The following is a 16,436-nucleotide window of genomic DNA, read 5'->3' on the forward strand; positions in this document are numbered from 1 at the left end:
TAACAAACTAGGGAGGGCAGAGAACAATGAATTGGAAATGCAAATGAAAAAACTTGAAAGCAAGCAAATTAAAAAACCCCAGAAGAAAACCAAACTAGAGATCCTAAAAATTAAGGGAGAAATTAATAAAATCAAAAGTGATAGAACTATTGAACTAATAAATAAGACTAGAAGCTGGTACTTTGAAAAAACAAACAAAATAGACAAAGTACTGGTCAATCTAATTTTAAAAAGGAAAGAAGAAAAGCAAATGAACAGCATCAAAGATGAAAAGGGGGACATCACCTCCAATGAAGAGGAAATTAAGGCAATCATAAAAAAACTACGTTGCCCAATTATATGGCAAGAAATATACCAATCTAGGCAATATGGATGAATATTTACAAAAATATAAACTGCCTAGACTAACAGAAGAAGAAATAGAATTCTTAAATAATTCCATATCAGAAAATGAAATCCAATAGGCCATCAAAGAACTCTCTAAGAAAAAATCCCCAGGGCCTGATGGATTCACAACTGAATTCTATCAAACATTCAAAGAATAGCTAATCCCAATACTATACAAACTATTTGACATAATAAGCAAAGAGGAAGTTCTACCAAATTCCTTTCATGACACAAACATGATACTGATTCCAAAGCCAGGCAGGTCAAAAACAGAGAAAGAAAATTAGAGACCAATCTCCCTAATGAATATAGATGCAAAAATCTTAAATAGGATACTAGCAAAAAGACTCCAGCAAGTGATCAGAAGGGTCATTCACCATGATCAAGTAGGATTTATACCAGGGATGCAGGGCTGGTTCAGTATTAGGAAAACCATCCACATAATTGACCATATCAACAAGCAAACCAAGAAAAATCACATGATTATTTCAATAGATGCAGAAAAAGCCTTTGATAAAATACAACACCCATTTCTATTAAAAACACTAGAAAACATAGGAATAAAAAGGTCGTTCCTAAAAATAATAAACAGTATATATCTAAAACCATCAGCTAATATCATCTGCAATGGGGATAAACTAAATCCATTCCCATTAAGATCAGGAGTGAAACAAGGATGCCCATTATCACCTCTATTATTTGACATTGTATTAGAAATACTAGCAGTAGCAATTAGAGAAGAAAAAGAAATTGAAGGCATTAAAATAGGCAAGGAGGAGACCAAATTATCACTCTTTGCGGATGACATGATGGTCTACTTAAAGAATCCTAGAGATTCAACCAAAAAGCTAATCAAAGTAATCAACAACTTTAGCAAAGTTGCAGGATACAAAATAAACCCGCATAAGTCATCAGCATTTCTATATATCTCTAACCCATTTCAGCAGCAAGAACTAGAAAGAGTAATCCCATTCAAAATCACCTTAGACAAAATAAAATATTTAGGAATCTATCTCCCGAGACAAACATAGGAATTATATGAACACAATTACAAAACACTCTCCACACAACTAAAACTAGACTTGAGTAATTGGAAAAACATTAACTGCTCATGGGTAAGACAAGGCAATGTAATAAAAATTAACATCCTACCCAAACTTATTTATCTATTCACTGCCATACCCATTGAACTTCCAAAAAAATTTTTACTGACTTAGAAAAAACCATAACAAAGTTCATTTGGAAGAACAAAGGATCAAGGATATCCAGGGAAATAATAAAAAAAAAAATACAAAGTAAGGTGGCCTTGTAGTCCCAGATCTCAAACTATATTATAAAGCAGTGGTTATCAAAACAATTTGGTCCTGGCTAAGAGACAGAAAGGAGGATCAGTGGAACAGACTTGGGGCAAGTGACAGTATATGGTAAACCCAAAGATCCCAGCTTTTGGGACAAAAATCCACTATTTCATAAAAACTGCTGGGAAAATTGGAAGACGGTAAGGGAGAGATTAGGTTTCGATCAACACCTCACACCCTACACCAGGATAAATTCAAAATGGGTGAATGACTTGAACATAAAGAAGGAAATTATAAGTAAATTAGGCAAACACAGAATAGTATATATGTCAGACCTTTGGGAAGGGAAAGATTTTAAAACCAAGCAAGACTTAGAAAGAGCCACAAAATGTAAAATAAATGATTTTGACTACATAAAATTTAAAAGTTTTTGTACAAACAAAATCAGTGTAACTAAAATAAGAAGGGAAGCAACAAATTGGGAAACAGTCTTCATAAAAACCTCTGACAAAGGTTTAATTACTCAAATTTACAAAGAGCTAAATCAATTCTACAAAAAATCAAGCCATTCTCCAATTGATAAATGGGCAAGGGACATGAATAGGCAGTTTTCAGATAAAGAAATCAAAACTATTAATAGGCACATGAAAAAGTGTTCTAAATCTCTTATAATCAGAGAGATGCAAATCAAAACAACTCTGAGGTATCACCTCGCACCTAGCAGATTGTCTAACATGACAGCAAAGGAAATTAATGAATGCTGGAGGGGATGTGGCAAAGTAGGGATATTAATTCACTGCTGGTGGGGTTGTGAAGTGATCCAACCATTCTGGAGGGCAATCTGGAATTATGCCCAAAGGGCGATAAAAGACTATCTGCCCTTTGATCCAGCCATAGCACTGCTGGGCTTGTACCCCAAAGAGATAATAAGGAAAAAGACTTGTACAAGAATATTCATAGCTGCACTCCTTGTGGTGGCCAAAAATTGGAAAATGAGGGGATGACCTCCAATTGGAGAATGGCTGAACAAATTGTGGTATATGTTGGTGATGGGATACCATTGTGCTAAAAGTAATAATAAAGTGGAGGAATTCCATAAAGACTGGAACAACCTCCAGGAAGTGATGTAGAGCAAAAGGAGCAGAACTAGGAAAACATTGTACACAGAGACTGATACACTGTGGCACAATTGAATGTAATGGACTTCTCCATTAATGGCTTTACAATGTCCCTGAACAATCTGCAGGGATCTAGAAGAAAAAACACTATCCACAAGCAGAGGACAAACTGTGGGAGTAAAAACACGGAGGAAAAGCAACTGCTTGACTACAGGAGTTGAGGGGACATGTCTGAGGAGAGACTCTAAATGAACACTCTAATGCAAATACCAACAACATGGAAATGGGTTTGAATCAAGAACACATGTGATACCTAGTGGAATCAAGTGTTGGCTATGGAATAGGTGGGGTGGGGTGGAGGAAAAGAAAATGATCTTTGTCTCCAATGAATAATGTTCAGAAATGACCAAATAAAATAATGTTTTAAAAAAAAGAAATTAAATTAAAATAGTACCAGATGAAAATGTGTAGTTTCTTTTTTATGTGCAGTGATATATGTGGAAATGTTCTTTTTTTTTAATTTAAGTTGAAAATTTCAAAAATTTAAAAATTTAAAAAGAAATGAAAGCTATTAATCACCACATGAAAGATTTCTCAGTCAATAATGACAAAAGAAATAACAATTAAAACTACTTTAAAGTGCTTCTTGTCACTATTTAGTCAACAAAGATGACTGAAGAAAAACATGACAATTGACATAGGGTTAAGGATGGAGAGAGACAAGTACTCACTGTTTTGGAAAGCAATTTGGAACTATACTTCAAAAGCCACTAAATTGTTCATAACTTTGAACCTGGCAATACTACTACTAAGCATATTCCCCAAAAAAAACAGAGACAAGACTTATATGTTCAAAAATATTCATAGGTGTATTTTTCTATTATAGCAAATAACTGGTAACAAAGTGAATGCTATCAATTAGGGAATGAATAAACAAATTGTGGTAAATGAATGTAATGGAGTAAGAATGTAATGGTGGCCAAAGGGGAGGCCTGAGAAACATTGGAAAACTTGAATGAATGGAAGTAGAAAAAACTAAGAAGGATAATTTATACGACTACAGTATTATAAAAGAAAACAACTTTAAAAGACTTAAGAACTTTGATCAATGTGTTAATTAATCAAAACTCCAGAAAACAGATGATCAATCATGCTCCCTGCCTGATGAAACATTTAAAAATACAGGTGAAAAACTTACACATAAATTTCATATTTTCATGTATTTTCTGTTATTTATATTTGAAAATGTTCATTTTTGTTGACATTTGGCAAGTTCATTTTAAAAATTCATGCTTTAAGAATTACATTAGGGTGTCAGATATGTAGCTCAGTGGAATTAGAGCCAGGCCCAGAGACAGGAGGTCCTGGGTTCAAATGTGACCATAGACACTTCCAAGCTGTGTGTCCCTGGGCAAGTCACTTGACTCCCATTGCCTAGCCCTGATCACTCTTCTGCCTTAGAACCAATACACAGTATTGATTTCAAGATGGAAGATAAGGGTTTTAAAAAAAAGTATGTTAGATGATTTAAGTTTTCAGGCACTAAGGTTAAGCTTTAGTTTGCTACTTATGAAGATATAAATGAAAAATGCGAACAAGTCTGATCAGAAAGAATTCTACCTTATGGCCCAATTCCAGTATTTCTAATGGAATGTATACTTTCAGGGCACCAAAGATATTTGTAGCAGATAAGGACTACCTTAACTAAACTAACTAAACTAACTGAACTAAAAATACTATCAAAGGCTCAGTTTTTTACATAAATGAAATACAGATCTAGTTGGTTCAATATGTATTTTTAAGCTCAGCTTAGACAACTTAATTGCCATGAAGAAGCATTTTCTCCGATAAACTAAAATGGTTAGGTCTTAAAGTACCAATTGTATTTGAAGGTGGGATTATTTTCCAAAACTAAAAATTGTCATTCTATTCCATTCTCTGCAGTTAACAGGTTATAAAATGGGTCACTGAGCCCTTCATTAACAATAAGAATAGATCTAATGTCTTTATTAGTATATGAACGGCAGCATGGTACAGTACAGGAGAGATGGACTTGGAGTCAGATCTATCTCTGACACACTGGCTGTGTCAAACCGAGGAAATCATTTCACTTCTTTCTAATACGTTGTAGAACAATTAGTTACTCATCTGCACTGGTACAGGGAGATTCCTCAACCAGAAGCTACCTGAACATATTATATTAAGAATCAGATTTTTAAAAATTATATAGCTTCCATATTCTATTGAATTTGTCCTACATGTAACAGAAACAATACATATTATCTTTCTCTGGTGATTGCATTAATTTAATAAAAAGCATTTATTAAATTAATACTATATAATAAACTGGGAATTCCTAGATAAATAATGAAAAAGTCCCTGTTCTTGAGGAGCTTACATTATACTGGGAAATAATATGTAAAAAGAAAATTAGATGCAAAAAATATGCAAAGTAAATACAATGTTAAGGGAAAAACACTAGCAAGTATGAATGGTTTGAGGTGAGTTTGGGTAGGCTCCTCAAAAAAAGTAGGACTTGTGCTGAGCTCTCCAATACCACTGATAGAGAAACAAGTTTGTTTAAGAAAATCATAACAGATATTTTCCAATTATCTTCTGTCTGTTGTCCTCTATTAGTAATGATAATAATAAATAGTTACTTCCCAGCAAATCAGTCATTTAAATGTTATTTCCATAATATTTACTGTAGACGTGTATGTCTTATATACAACTTCACAACCTTCAAAAATAAGGAAAACAGCTCTTTATTGAAAGGTTTACATTCTAAATCACTTTTTCACATTTAAACACAAGTATAATTTCAAAATAATAAATTACAAGACAAAATAAAGCCTAGAAATTTGTTACTTTTGCATGATTCAGAAATTCCTTCTGGAACTTCCATGTTGTTGCACCAAAGAGCAACAAATTATTTTTAATTGTCTATTTGCTTCAAAACTTTTAGCAATGAAAAGTATCCTAGTGATAATGCCATTGGGTTCTGTCATCCAAAAAGGAAATTATCTCTGCCTTTGGAAAGATAAAGAACAAATCTAAAGAGAGCTGAGAATAATGATAAGGTGTAAGTACAAAAGCTGAAGCAACTATACCAATGAGCTTCATGAGGTGGGGCAGGATAGTAGGTGAAGGGAATTTTAGGATATTGGTGGTGAAAATGAAGCTAAGCAAAATAGCTGGTGGCAAAGGAAGAATGGCTATTATAAGTAAGTCACAAGGCATGTTTTTTTTTTTCTGAAAACATCTTTTAACCCCTCACTCTGATGATTATAGTATATAAACAACCCTATATTTTTGAATTCCATTCCTGTTGAGGGCTGCTACCATGTGACAGTATATATCTATTGCCTGGGACAACATTAGTGCAGTCTGGAGAAACTCATTATCATGTAATTGGCCACAGCAACTTATTATTTATAACAGAATTGTTCCCTACATAGGTATACACACCTATGAATTAATTACTAAGAAAGACTGTATCCAATGTACTCCTTCTTCTACTCACTTCACTTTGTATCAGTTTATGAAAGTCTTCCGATGTTTTTTTTTGAAACCCATCCCTCTATGTCATTTCTTATAACACAAAAATATTCCATCACAATCAAAGACTATAGTTTGTTCAGTCTTTCCCGAATTGATGGATATCCCTTCAATTTCAATTTCTTTGGCAAAATAAACATAATTATTTTAAACATTTGTGTATATATTATTCTTTTTTTCTTTTTCTTTTATCTCTTTGGGGTATAAAACTAAGAGTATGCACCATTTTATGGCCCTTTTCCAATTGTCTCAAATTGCTGACTAGTTCACAACTCCACCAACAGTGCATTAGTATATCTATTTTTCCACATCCCCTCCAGCATTTGTTATTTTCCTTTTCTTCATTTTTGTCAATCTGATAGCTGTATGGTCATACCTCAGAGTTGTTTTAATTTGTATTTCTCTAGTGATTAGTGACAGAGCATTTTTTCATACAGCTATTGATAGCTTGCTGTTCATATCCCAATTCATCAATTGGGGAATGGCTTTTATTTTTATAAATTTAGCTAGTTTCCTACATACTTGAGAAATTAGGCCATTATCAGAGGAATTTGCTGTAGAAAATTTTCCCATTTCCTTCTAATTTTAGCTTTATTAGTTTGGTTTATGCAAACTATTTTTAATTTCATGCAAATTATTTTGTTACTGCATGTTATCAGAAGCTTTTTCTGTAACTATAGAGATAATCATGTAATTTTTGTTGGTTTTATTATTGCTTTGGTCAATTATGCTAATAGCTTTCCTAATATTGAACCATCCCTGCATTTCTCATATAAATCCTGATCACATATCTATATGATATGTTGCTGTAATCTCCATGCTAGTATTTAACTTAAAATTTTTGTATTAATATTCATTAGAGAAATTGTTCTATAGTTTTTCTATTTTTGCTATTCCTGGTTTAGGTATCAGTGGAATAGGCTTGGGGTAAGTGACTTCAGCAAGACAGTCTATGACAAACCCCAAAATCCTAGCTTTGGGGACAAAAATCCACTTTTGACAAAAATTGCTGGGAAAATTGGCAGACATTATGGGAGAGATTAGGTTTAGATCAACATCTTACATCCTACACCAAGATGAATTCAGAATGGGTGAATGACTTTAATATAAATATAAAGAAGGAAACTATAAGCAAATTAGGTGAACCCAGAATAGTATACCTGTCAGATCTTTGGGAAAGGAAAGATTTTAAGACCAAGCAAGAATTAGAAAAAATTACAAAATGTAAAATTAATAATTTTGATTACATTAAATTTAAAAGTTTTTGTACAAACAAAACCAAAGCAACCAAAATTAGAAGGGAAGTGATAAATTGGGGGAAAAAATCTTCATAACAAAAAACTATGACAAAGGTCTAATTACTCAAATATATAAGGAGCTAAATCAATTATACAAAATATCAAGCTATTCCCCAATTGATAAATGGGCAGTTTTCAGATAAAGAAATAAAAACTATTAATAAGCACATGAAAAAGTGTTCTAAATCGCTTATAATTATAAACATATTAATCAAAACAATTCTGAGGTACCACCTCACACCTAGCAGATTGGCTAACATGACAGCCATGGAAAGTAATGATTGCTGGAGGTTATGTGGCAAAGTCAGGACATTAATCCATTGCTGGTGGAGTTGTGAATTGATCCAACCATTCTGGAAGGCAATTTGGAACTATGCCCAAAGGGCACTAAAAGACTGCCTACCTTTTGACCCAGCCATAGCACTGTTAGGTTTGTACCCCAAAGAGATAATAAGGAAAAAGACATGTACAAGAATCATAGTTGCTCTCTGTGGTGGCAAAAAATTGGAAAATGAGGAGATGCCCTTCAATCGGGGAATGGCTGAACAAATTGTGGTATCTGTTGGTGATGGAATACTATTATGCTCAAAGGAATAATAAAGTGGAGGAATTCCATGGGGACTGGAATGACCTTCAGGAAGTGATGCAGAGCGAAAGGAGCAGAATCAGGAGAATATTGTACACAGAGACTGATACACTGTGCTACAATCGAATGTAATGGACTTCTCCATTAGTGGCAATGCAATGTCCCTGAACAAACTGGAGGGATCTATGAGAAAAAAACAATATACACATGTAGAGGAAAACCTGTGAGAGTAAAAACACCGAAGAAAAACAACTGCTTGATCACATGGGTTGATGGGGATATGATTGGGGATGTAGACTCTAAATGATCACTCTATTGCAAATAATAATATGGAAATAGGCCTTGATCAATGATTCTTGTAAAACTCAGTTGAATTGTGCATTGACTAAGGGAGGGGGGAGGGAGAAAGGGAAGGAAAGAATATGAATCATGTAACCATTGTAAAATATTCTAAATGAATTAAATAAAAATAAATTAAAAAAATTAAAGACCCTCATGTGCCTCTTTTATGTGAAAGAATTTTTGCCATTTTCCCTCTCCCTTTCCCCTTCTTCTAGTACATTCCTCTAACTCAGACTTCTAATTTTCTTTTGAGATAATCCAAAAATAATAGATTCAAAATCATGTGCTCTGTATAAGTAGAATCCTAACTGCCTTAATTAGGATAAAGTTTTTGGGGGTAACATGAGTCATCTTCCCAATCAGAAATGTAAACAATTTAGCCTTAAATCCTTCCTAATTTCTTACTTATATTTACCTTTTTATGTCTCTCTCAAGTCTTATGTTTGAATATCAACTTTTCTATTCAGCTCTTGTCTTTTTATCATGAATGCTTGAAGTCCTCCATTTCATTAAATATATATTGTTCCTCTGTTGGATTATATTTTGCTATTCTTGGTTTTAGTCCTAGTCCCTTTGCCTTCTGGAATACTGTTCTAAGTCCTGTTTCTTTATTATGGTATCTGTTCAATTTCTTTTTTGTTTTCATTTTTTATTGTCATGCAAAATATACTTCCATATTGGTCATTGTTGTAAGAGCAAAGTCATACATAACTAAAACCCCAAAATAAAACCAAAAATACACTCATGTGAAAGCGACTCCAAAAGTTTCTTTCTCTGGAGGTGGATAGCATTATTTGTCATAAGTTTCTCAGGACTGTCCCAGATCATTGCATTTCTGAGAGTAGCCACATTTTCACAAATAATCATTATCCAATATTGCTTCTATTGTGTACAATGTACTCCCAGTTCTACTTATTTTGCTGTATCAGTTCCCATAAATCTTCCCAGCTTTTTCTGAAATCATCTTGCTTATTATTTCATATAGCACAATAATATTCCATTACCAACATGTATCACAATTTGTTCAGCCATTGCCCAATTGATAGTCATCCCCTCACTTTCCATTTCTTTTACACTACAAAAAGGGCAGCTATAAATATTTTTGTAAAATTAGGTCTTTTCCTTATTATGTCTCTGGTCTCTGGACCCAGAAGTGGCATTACCAGATTAAAGTGTATACACAATTTTATAGTCCTTTAACCAAGCTATTAATTCTGTATTCAATTTTTTCTAGGACTGTTCTTGTTTCCCCAATTTTCCTCTACCACTCTTATTTGATTTTTAAAATAATTTCTTTTGTTCTTTTTTTCTTTTTAATGCCTTTCTTTAGCTCTTCTAGAATTTGTGCTGGGTTTATGTCCAATCTATATTTTTCTGTGAGGCTTTGCTTAAAGATATTTTCATGTCATTATTTTCTGAATTTGTGTCTTGAGCTTCCCTGTCACCATGGTAATTCTAATGTTTAGGTTCTTGTTCCATTGTTTGACTCATTCCCCTATCATATTTCTTGACTTTAACTCTGGGTTAAAGATGAGTTATGCTCACTTTTTGGGAGGGAAGGTGTCACTGTCCCAAGCTTCAGGCTTTTTCACACTATTAGGCCCTTTCTTTTTTTTAAACCCTTACCTCCCATCTCAAAATCAATACTGTATATTGGTTCCAAGGCAGAAAAGGCAATGTAATAATTAAGAATAAATAATATTTCTTGCTACCCAGAGGTATATATTTTATAAAGTTTATTATGAAGGGTAGACAATCCTTCCTAAGTAACCTGGCCGCATGCTAGCTTAGCTGGCCTGTCTCTTTCTACTCCTCCTCACCTCCTGGTCCTTCTAGTTCATCTCACCCTTTCTCTTGTTCATCTTCCCCATTCTCTCATTGCTCTACCCCTTTCTGCCCCAAACCTTAACTTTTATTGACGTACAGAACGTATCCTGACACAAGCTGACGCAAACCTGGCGCAACTGTGGTATGTCAGGAATGCTTAGTGGACAGGTAAAGTTACTCAGGAAGGGGGAGGGGATGAGCTACCTTGACACAATCCGGCCCGTGATCCTTTCGGAGACCCATATCCCCAATGGATCATTTAAATATAACTATCTTATTATGTCAAGGAAGCTCCTTGAGAAATAGGGATAACTCCATCATCTTCATGCTTAGGCACACCAATGTATAGTAAACAAAGTGAATGAATTAGCACTCTCAATAAGGGAAGTAAATATGATCTCAGAGGCATCACTGGTATCACAGAGATATAGTAGGATATGATTCATGACTAGTCAGTGGCAAAGGAAGAAAGACCATCTTGTTAAAAAAAGAACAGATTAAGTGGTAGAAGGGAACAGCACCGTACAAGATATTTGGCCATGAAACAGAGGGTAGGAATAGTAAAGCATCTGGGTGAGAAAAGAAAGTTTGAATGGAGAAATGGAAAGAGAGCTGAATGTGGAATAAGGAGACATCTGAGCTTAATATCTTCAAAATCTCTGAGGCTCAGTTAGATAATGTTACCTAGAGCTCTGTTGTTGTGAGAGGCAAATAAAATAGGGTATATTAAATACTTTGCAAACTTTCAAGCCCTCTGTAATGAGCAGCTTTTCATCATCCTTTAGTGAACTACAGGATGCCAGGCTAGAAAGAAGATCTGAATTATGAGTTTCTGCTGCAGAAAAGAAAATAGGATTAGAGACACTACAAGACTATGATGAGAAATCTCAATTATCCATAAAGCTGCTAGGAATTTCTCAGTTTAAAAAGAGCAAGAAATTAAATCTTGCCCTGACATACTGATAATCTCATTTTTCAAAAGCTAGAGAAAACAACATGAGATAGTGCTAGTTTGGGCCAGATTATGATCAATAATAAGAAGGGACTAATTGGTAGGTGAAATGAAAATGACTGGAATGTTAGGAGACAATGCTGATACTATCTTGGAATTTGTGTCTGATAAGGAGGGTACCAGGCAAACATTCTAGCATGACCTCTATACTTCAGCAGATTAGATTTCAGGGTACAGAAAAAGAATAAATAGGATCCTAGGGAACAGCATAGGGCCAAGAGTAACAAGGCACAACAATTTAATTCTTAATTGTTGCCTTCTCTCATTTCTGTGAATAGCTACGATGAATGGATAGCCAGTATGTTTATCATATTTGTACAGGACATGCAAATACTTTATAAAGCTTACATTCCTATATGCATGTGAGTTATTACTTTTATGTTGAATGTCACAAATAGAGATCCAAAACCCCTTTGATGATCTCATTAAATGCAAAGAGGTAGTTTTTAAATGAAACTTAAAGAGATAAATAATTATCAGAAAATATTATGATACATCAATCAGTAAATATTTCTAGTGTATTTCCTCTGAGTCAGGTATGGTGCTAAGTGCTGGGATACAAATTAAAAAATGGGAGGTCAATCCTCCATCAGTTCACATTCTATCAGAGGGATACATGTACACACAAAAATCAATAAAAATAAATAAAATGTAATTTTTGGAAAGAGATACTAGCAGCCAGATGGATCAGGAGAGGTTTTCATGTTGTAGAAGATGGCAAGCTGAGGCAGAAGGGAAGAGAACATATAAAGGGATGTGAAGAATAAATCAAACATTCTTGGTCTATCAATCAGCAAATTTTAAATTAATCAATCAAAAACTTAAGCACTCCTAAATAACACTAAATAAGAGAATTCACAAGTCACTTGCTAGAGTGGGTGACAACTCCAGAGGCCACTGCCCTGCCCATGGGCAGTGCTAGGCAAATTGAAAGTCTGCAATTGATTCCTGTAAAATGGAGGGAGGGACAGGAAATGATGTGTAAAAAGGACAATAAAAAGTCCTGAACTTCCTGTCCAAGGGACTTGGCCTTGGAACCTTACCTTGTGACTTCGTCTTTTGTACTTGGCCTTTGGTCTTCTCCTTTGGAGTTTGTCTTGGGAGACTCTGTGTTGGTGAGCTGGACTGAAGGAGGAGACACTTTCCCTGGATGAGCAGCTGGCCTACCTTTCCTGGCTTCTGGAGAGATTGGTTCTGGAGAGGCCTTCCTTTCCTGGAGGAGGCTGTGTTGGTGGAACCCTTGCTGAAGACAACACCAAGTTCTCTGGCTGAAGCCTGTCAGGGCTGAGCCAGACACCAGAGCAGTACTTAGGGTGATTGGCTAGATATTTCTCTTCCTTCTTATTACATTTCTCCATTTTCACTCTTTCCACCTCTTTGTAAATAAAGCTACTAAAAGTCATTTTGACTTAAGCTATGATATTTTTAAATCAGCGACCATGATATTGCTTTAGAACTTCCATATTGACCTAAAAACCTAAATTTTAAATTCTTACAGGGGCTATCATAATCATCTGGATGAAATTTGATAGGGATTACTGTGAAATTCTCCACTTAGAATAAAGGACAACATAAGAACAGGAGACCTAAAAACATTTCCCCTCAAAACATAGATAGTAGTTCTAGCAAAATGCTGGCTAAAAAGGAATCGAAAGTGTGACATGGTCACTAAAAAATCAAGGGTGATATTGGGGTGCATTTATGGTATAGTGTCCTCTGGTAGGTAGTCATGAGTCCAATTTTCTATTCCCTTCAGCCTGGTCATAGCACATGTGGCACATTTTATCCATTTAGGGGGGAAAGTGGATTCTAACCGTATGTAACCAGGGTGGACAAGGGACTTGGAAACCAAATCACAGGAAAAACAACTGAATGGGGATTAAACTGGAGAAGAGAAAATGGAGATGACCATGATAGAAGTCTTCAAGCAGGTGCATACCAATCACATATAAGAGATTAGATTTGTCCCACTTGGTCCTGGAGGTTAGAATTAGGTCTAATATGGGGAAGGTGATAGAGAGGCAGATTTTCAGTTCAATGGGATAAACTACTTCTTAATACTTACATTTGTCCCAAAATGGGTCCACCTTGGTTGAAATATATGGATATTGGTGGCAGAAGGATACTAAATAAAGTATCATTTAAAATGCTACAAAGTAGCAGAATCAAGATTAAAATGCAGATTTACTAATGGAAAGTCCAATTTACCACACTGCCTCCTGATTCAGCAAAATAGAATTACCAAGAAGTCTATTAAAAACAGACAATGCTATCCTACCTATAAACAAATTGATGCCTTAAAGAAATACTTTTGAGATAGAACAAGCAAGGGAAACACTGTATTAATATAGCAAAGCAGGTGATAAAGTGGTGAAATTCATTATTCTCAGATATTTCCTACACTATAAATATAAATAGTTAAAGGACAGATTTAGCTAAATTCATGGGTGACCAATTCATAAGTGGATTTTATAGGGAGTTAGGCTTGATTGATAAGTATACCTCTAACTTTTGAGCAAAGGGGATGACCAAGCAGGTAGTTTTCATGATGTAAGATCCTTTAAGATGGACCTTTTGGAATATGGTACTGATTCCAAAGACAGGCAGGTCAAAAACAGAAAGAAAACTACAGACCAGCTCCTTAATGAATATAGATGCAAAAATCTTAAATAGGATACTAGCAAAAAGACTCCAGCAAGTGATCACAAGGGTTATTCACTGTGACCTGGTAGGATTCATACCAGGGATACAGGGCTGGTTCAATATTAGGAAAACCATCCACATAATCGACCATATCAACAAGCAAACTAACAAAAATCACATGATTATCTCAATAGATGCAGAAAAAGCCTTTGACAAAATACAACACTCATTCCTATTGAAAACATTTGAAAGTATAGAAATAGAAGGGCCTTTCCTAAAAATAATAAACAGTATATATCTAAAACCATTAGCAAACATCACCTGCAATGGGAATAAACTAGAAGCCTTCCCAATAAGATCAGGAGTGAAACAAGGATGCCCATTATCACCTCTATTATTTGAAATTGTACTAGAAACATTAGCAGTAGCAATTAGAGAAGAAAAAGAAATTGAAGGCATTAAAATAGGCAAGGAGGAGACCAAGCTATCACTCTTTGAGGATGACATGTTGGTCTACTTAAAGAATCCTAGAGATTCAACCAAAAAGCTAATCAAAGTAATCAACAACTTTAACAAAGTTGCAGGATACAAAATAAACTCACATAAGTCATCAGCATTTCTATATATTTCCAACACATCTCAGCAGCAAGAATTAGAAAGAGAAATTCCATTTAAAATCACCCTAGACAATATGAAATACTTAGGAATCTATCTGCCAAGATAAACACAGTAACTATATAAACACAAATACAAAACACTCTCCACACAATTAAAACTAGACCTAAACAATTAGAAAAATATCGATTGCTCATGGGTAGGACGAGGTAACATAATAAAAATGAAAATCCTACCCAAATTAATTTACTTATTTAGTGCCATATCCATTGAACTACCAAAAAACTTTTTTACTGAATTAGAAAAAACCATAACAAAGTTCATTTGGAAGAACAAATGATCAAGGATACCTAAGGAAACAATGAAAAAATGCGAAGGAAGGTGGCCTTGCAGTCCCAGATCTCAAACTATGCTATAAAGCAGTGGCCATGAAAACAATTTGGTACTGTCTAAGAGACAGAAAGGAGGATCAGTGGGATAGACTTGGGATAAGTGATCTCAGCAAGACAGTCTATGATAAGCCCAAAGATCCCAGCTTTGGGGACCAAAATCCACTCTTTGATAAAAACTGCTGGGAAAATTGGAAGAGAGTATGGGAGAGATTAGATTTAAATCAACATCTCACACCCTACACCAAGATAAACTCAGAATGGGTGAATGACTTGAATATAAAGAAGGAAACTATAAGAAAATTAGGTGAACACAGAATAGTATACATGTCAGATCTTTGAGAAACGAAAGATTTTAAAACCAAGCAAGAGCTAGAAAAAAAATCACAAAAAGTAAAATAAATAATTTTGATTATATTAAATTAAAAAGGTTTTGTACAAACAAAACCAATGCAACCTGTAGCAGTCCACCCCTAGCTATGGGCAAGGGGAACAGTTGGTATGTACAGATTGCCTTAGAAGAGAGCATGCTCAGTCTTGAGCATGCTCAGTATTGCACATGGCTGGGAAAGCCTCTGACCCTTGACCCCAGCTTCCCCCAGGTTAGGTGGGAACACAGGTTTCTTTGTGCTCACCTGGTTAAGAGAAACCACACCTATACCTTGTCATTAACCAATGAGAATCATCCCTATGTACTGTGTATATTTGCATATCAAAGACTATATTTAGCCCAGCAAGCTCCGCCTCTCTCTCTCTCTCTTTCAGGCTAGCTGATGGCTGTCCTGGCAGGAGCTTGGCCTCTGGCCAAGCTCCATCTTTAAATCTTCTCTATCTCTCTTTCATCTCTCCGACCTGTGTGGTATTAAATGTGGATCTCTGGACTGGTAAAAGCCTTTGGAAGGGTCCTTTGATCAGAGCTTAGCTGTGGCTCATGGAAAATTAATAAAGACTCATTCCTGCCACCTCATATCTCTAATTTGACTCCGTCATCCCCCTCATGGTATCTAAAACTTCTATCCTGTCTCTATCTTCCTACCTTAAAGCTTCTCTCCCCTCTGAGGAAGCTTTACAACCAAAATTAGAAGGGAAGCAACAATTTGGGAAATGACCTCCAGGAATTGAGGCAGAGTGAAAGGAGAAGAACCAGGAAAACATTGTACACAGAGACTGATACACTGTGGTACTATCAAATGTAATGGACTGCTCCATTAGTGGAAATGCAGAGATCCTGAACAACTTGGAGGGATCTACGAGAAAAAACACTATCCACATTCAGAGCAAAATCTGTGGGAGTAGAAACACAGAAGAAAAACAACTGCTTGAATACATGGGTTGAAGGAATATGGTTGGGGACATACACTCT

The 16,436-nt window shown here is 35.1% G+C and overlaps 1 protein-coding gene across 6 annotated transcripts in view; it reads right to left on the reverse strand.

The window, feature by feature from the left end:
• Positions 1 to 16,436, reverse strand: part of CTBP1 (C-terminal binding protein 1) — a 558,787-nt gene that overhangs the window by 440,183 nt on the left and 102,168 nt on the right. Inside the window, exon 3 of one of the 6 annotated variants that reach the window (XM_056803643.1) lies at positions 12,470 to 12,710. The exons of the other annotated variants lie outside the window; for them this stretch is intronic. The gene's annotated coding sequence lies outside the window, so the exon portion shown is untranslated. The remainder of the gene's footprint in view (positions 1 to 12,469; positions 12,711 to 16,436) is intronic. 6 annotated transcript variants of the gene reach the window in all.

This window comes from Monodelphis domestica, chromosome 6 (assembly GCF_027887165.1).
Source record: "Monodelphis domestica isolate mMonDom1 chromosome 6, mMonDom1.pri, whole genome shotgun sequence".
NCBI classification, from domain to species: Eukaryota; Metazoa; Chordata; class Mammalia; order Didelphimorphia; family Didelphidae; genus Monodelphis; species Monodelphis domestica.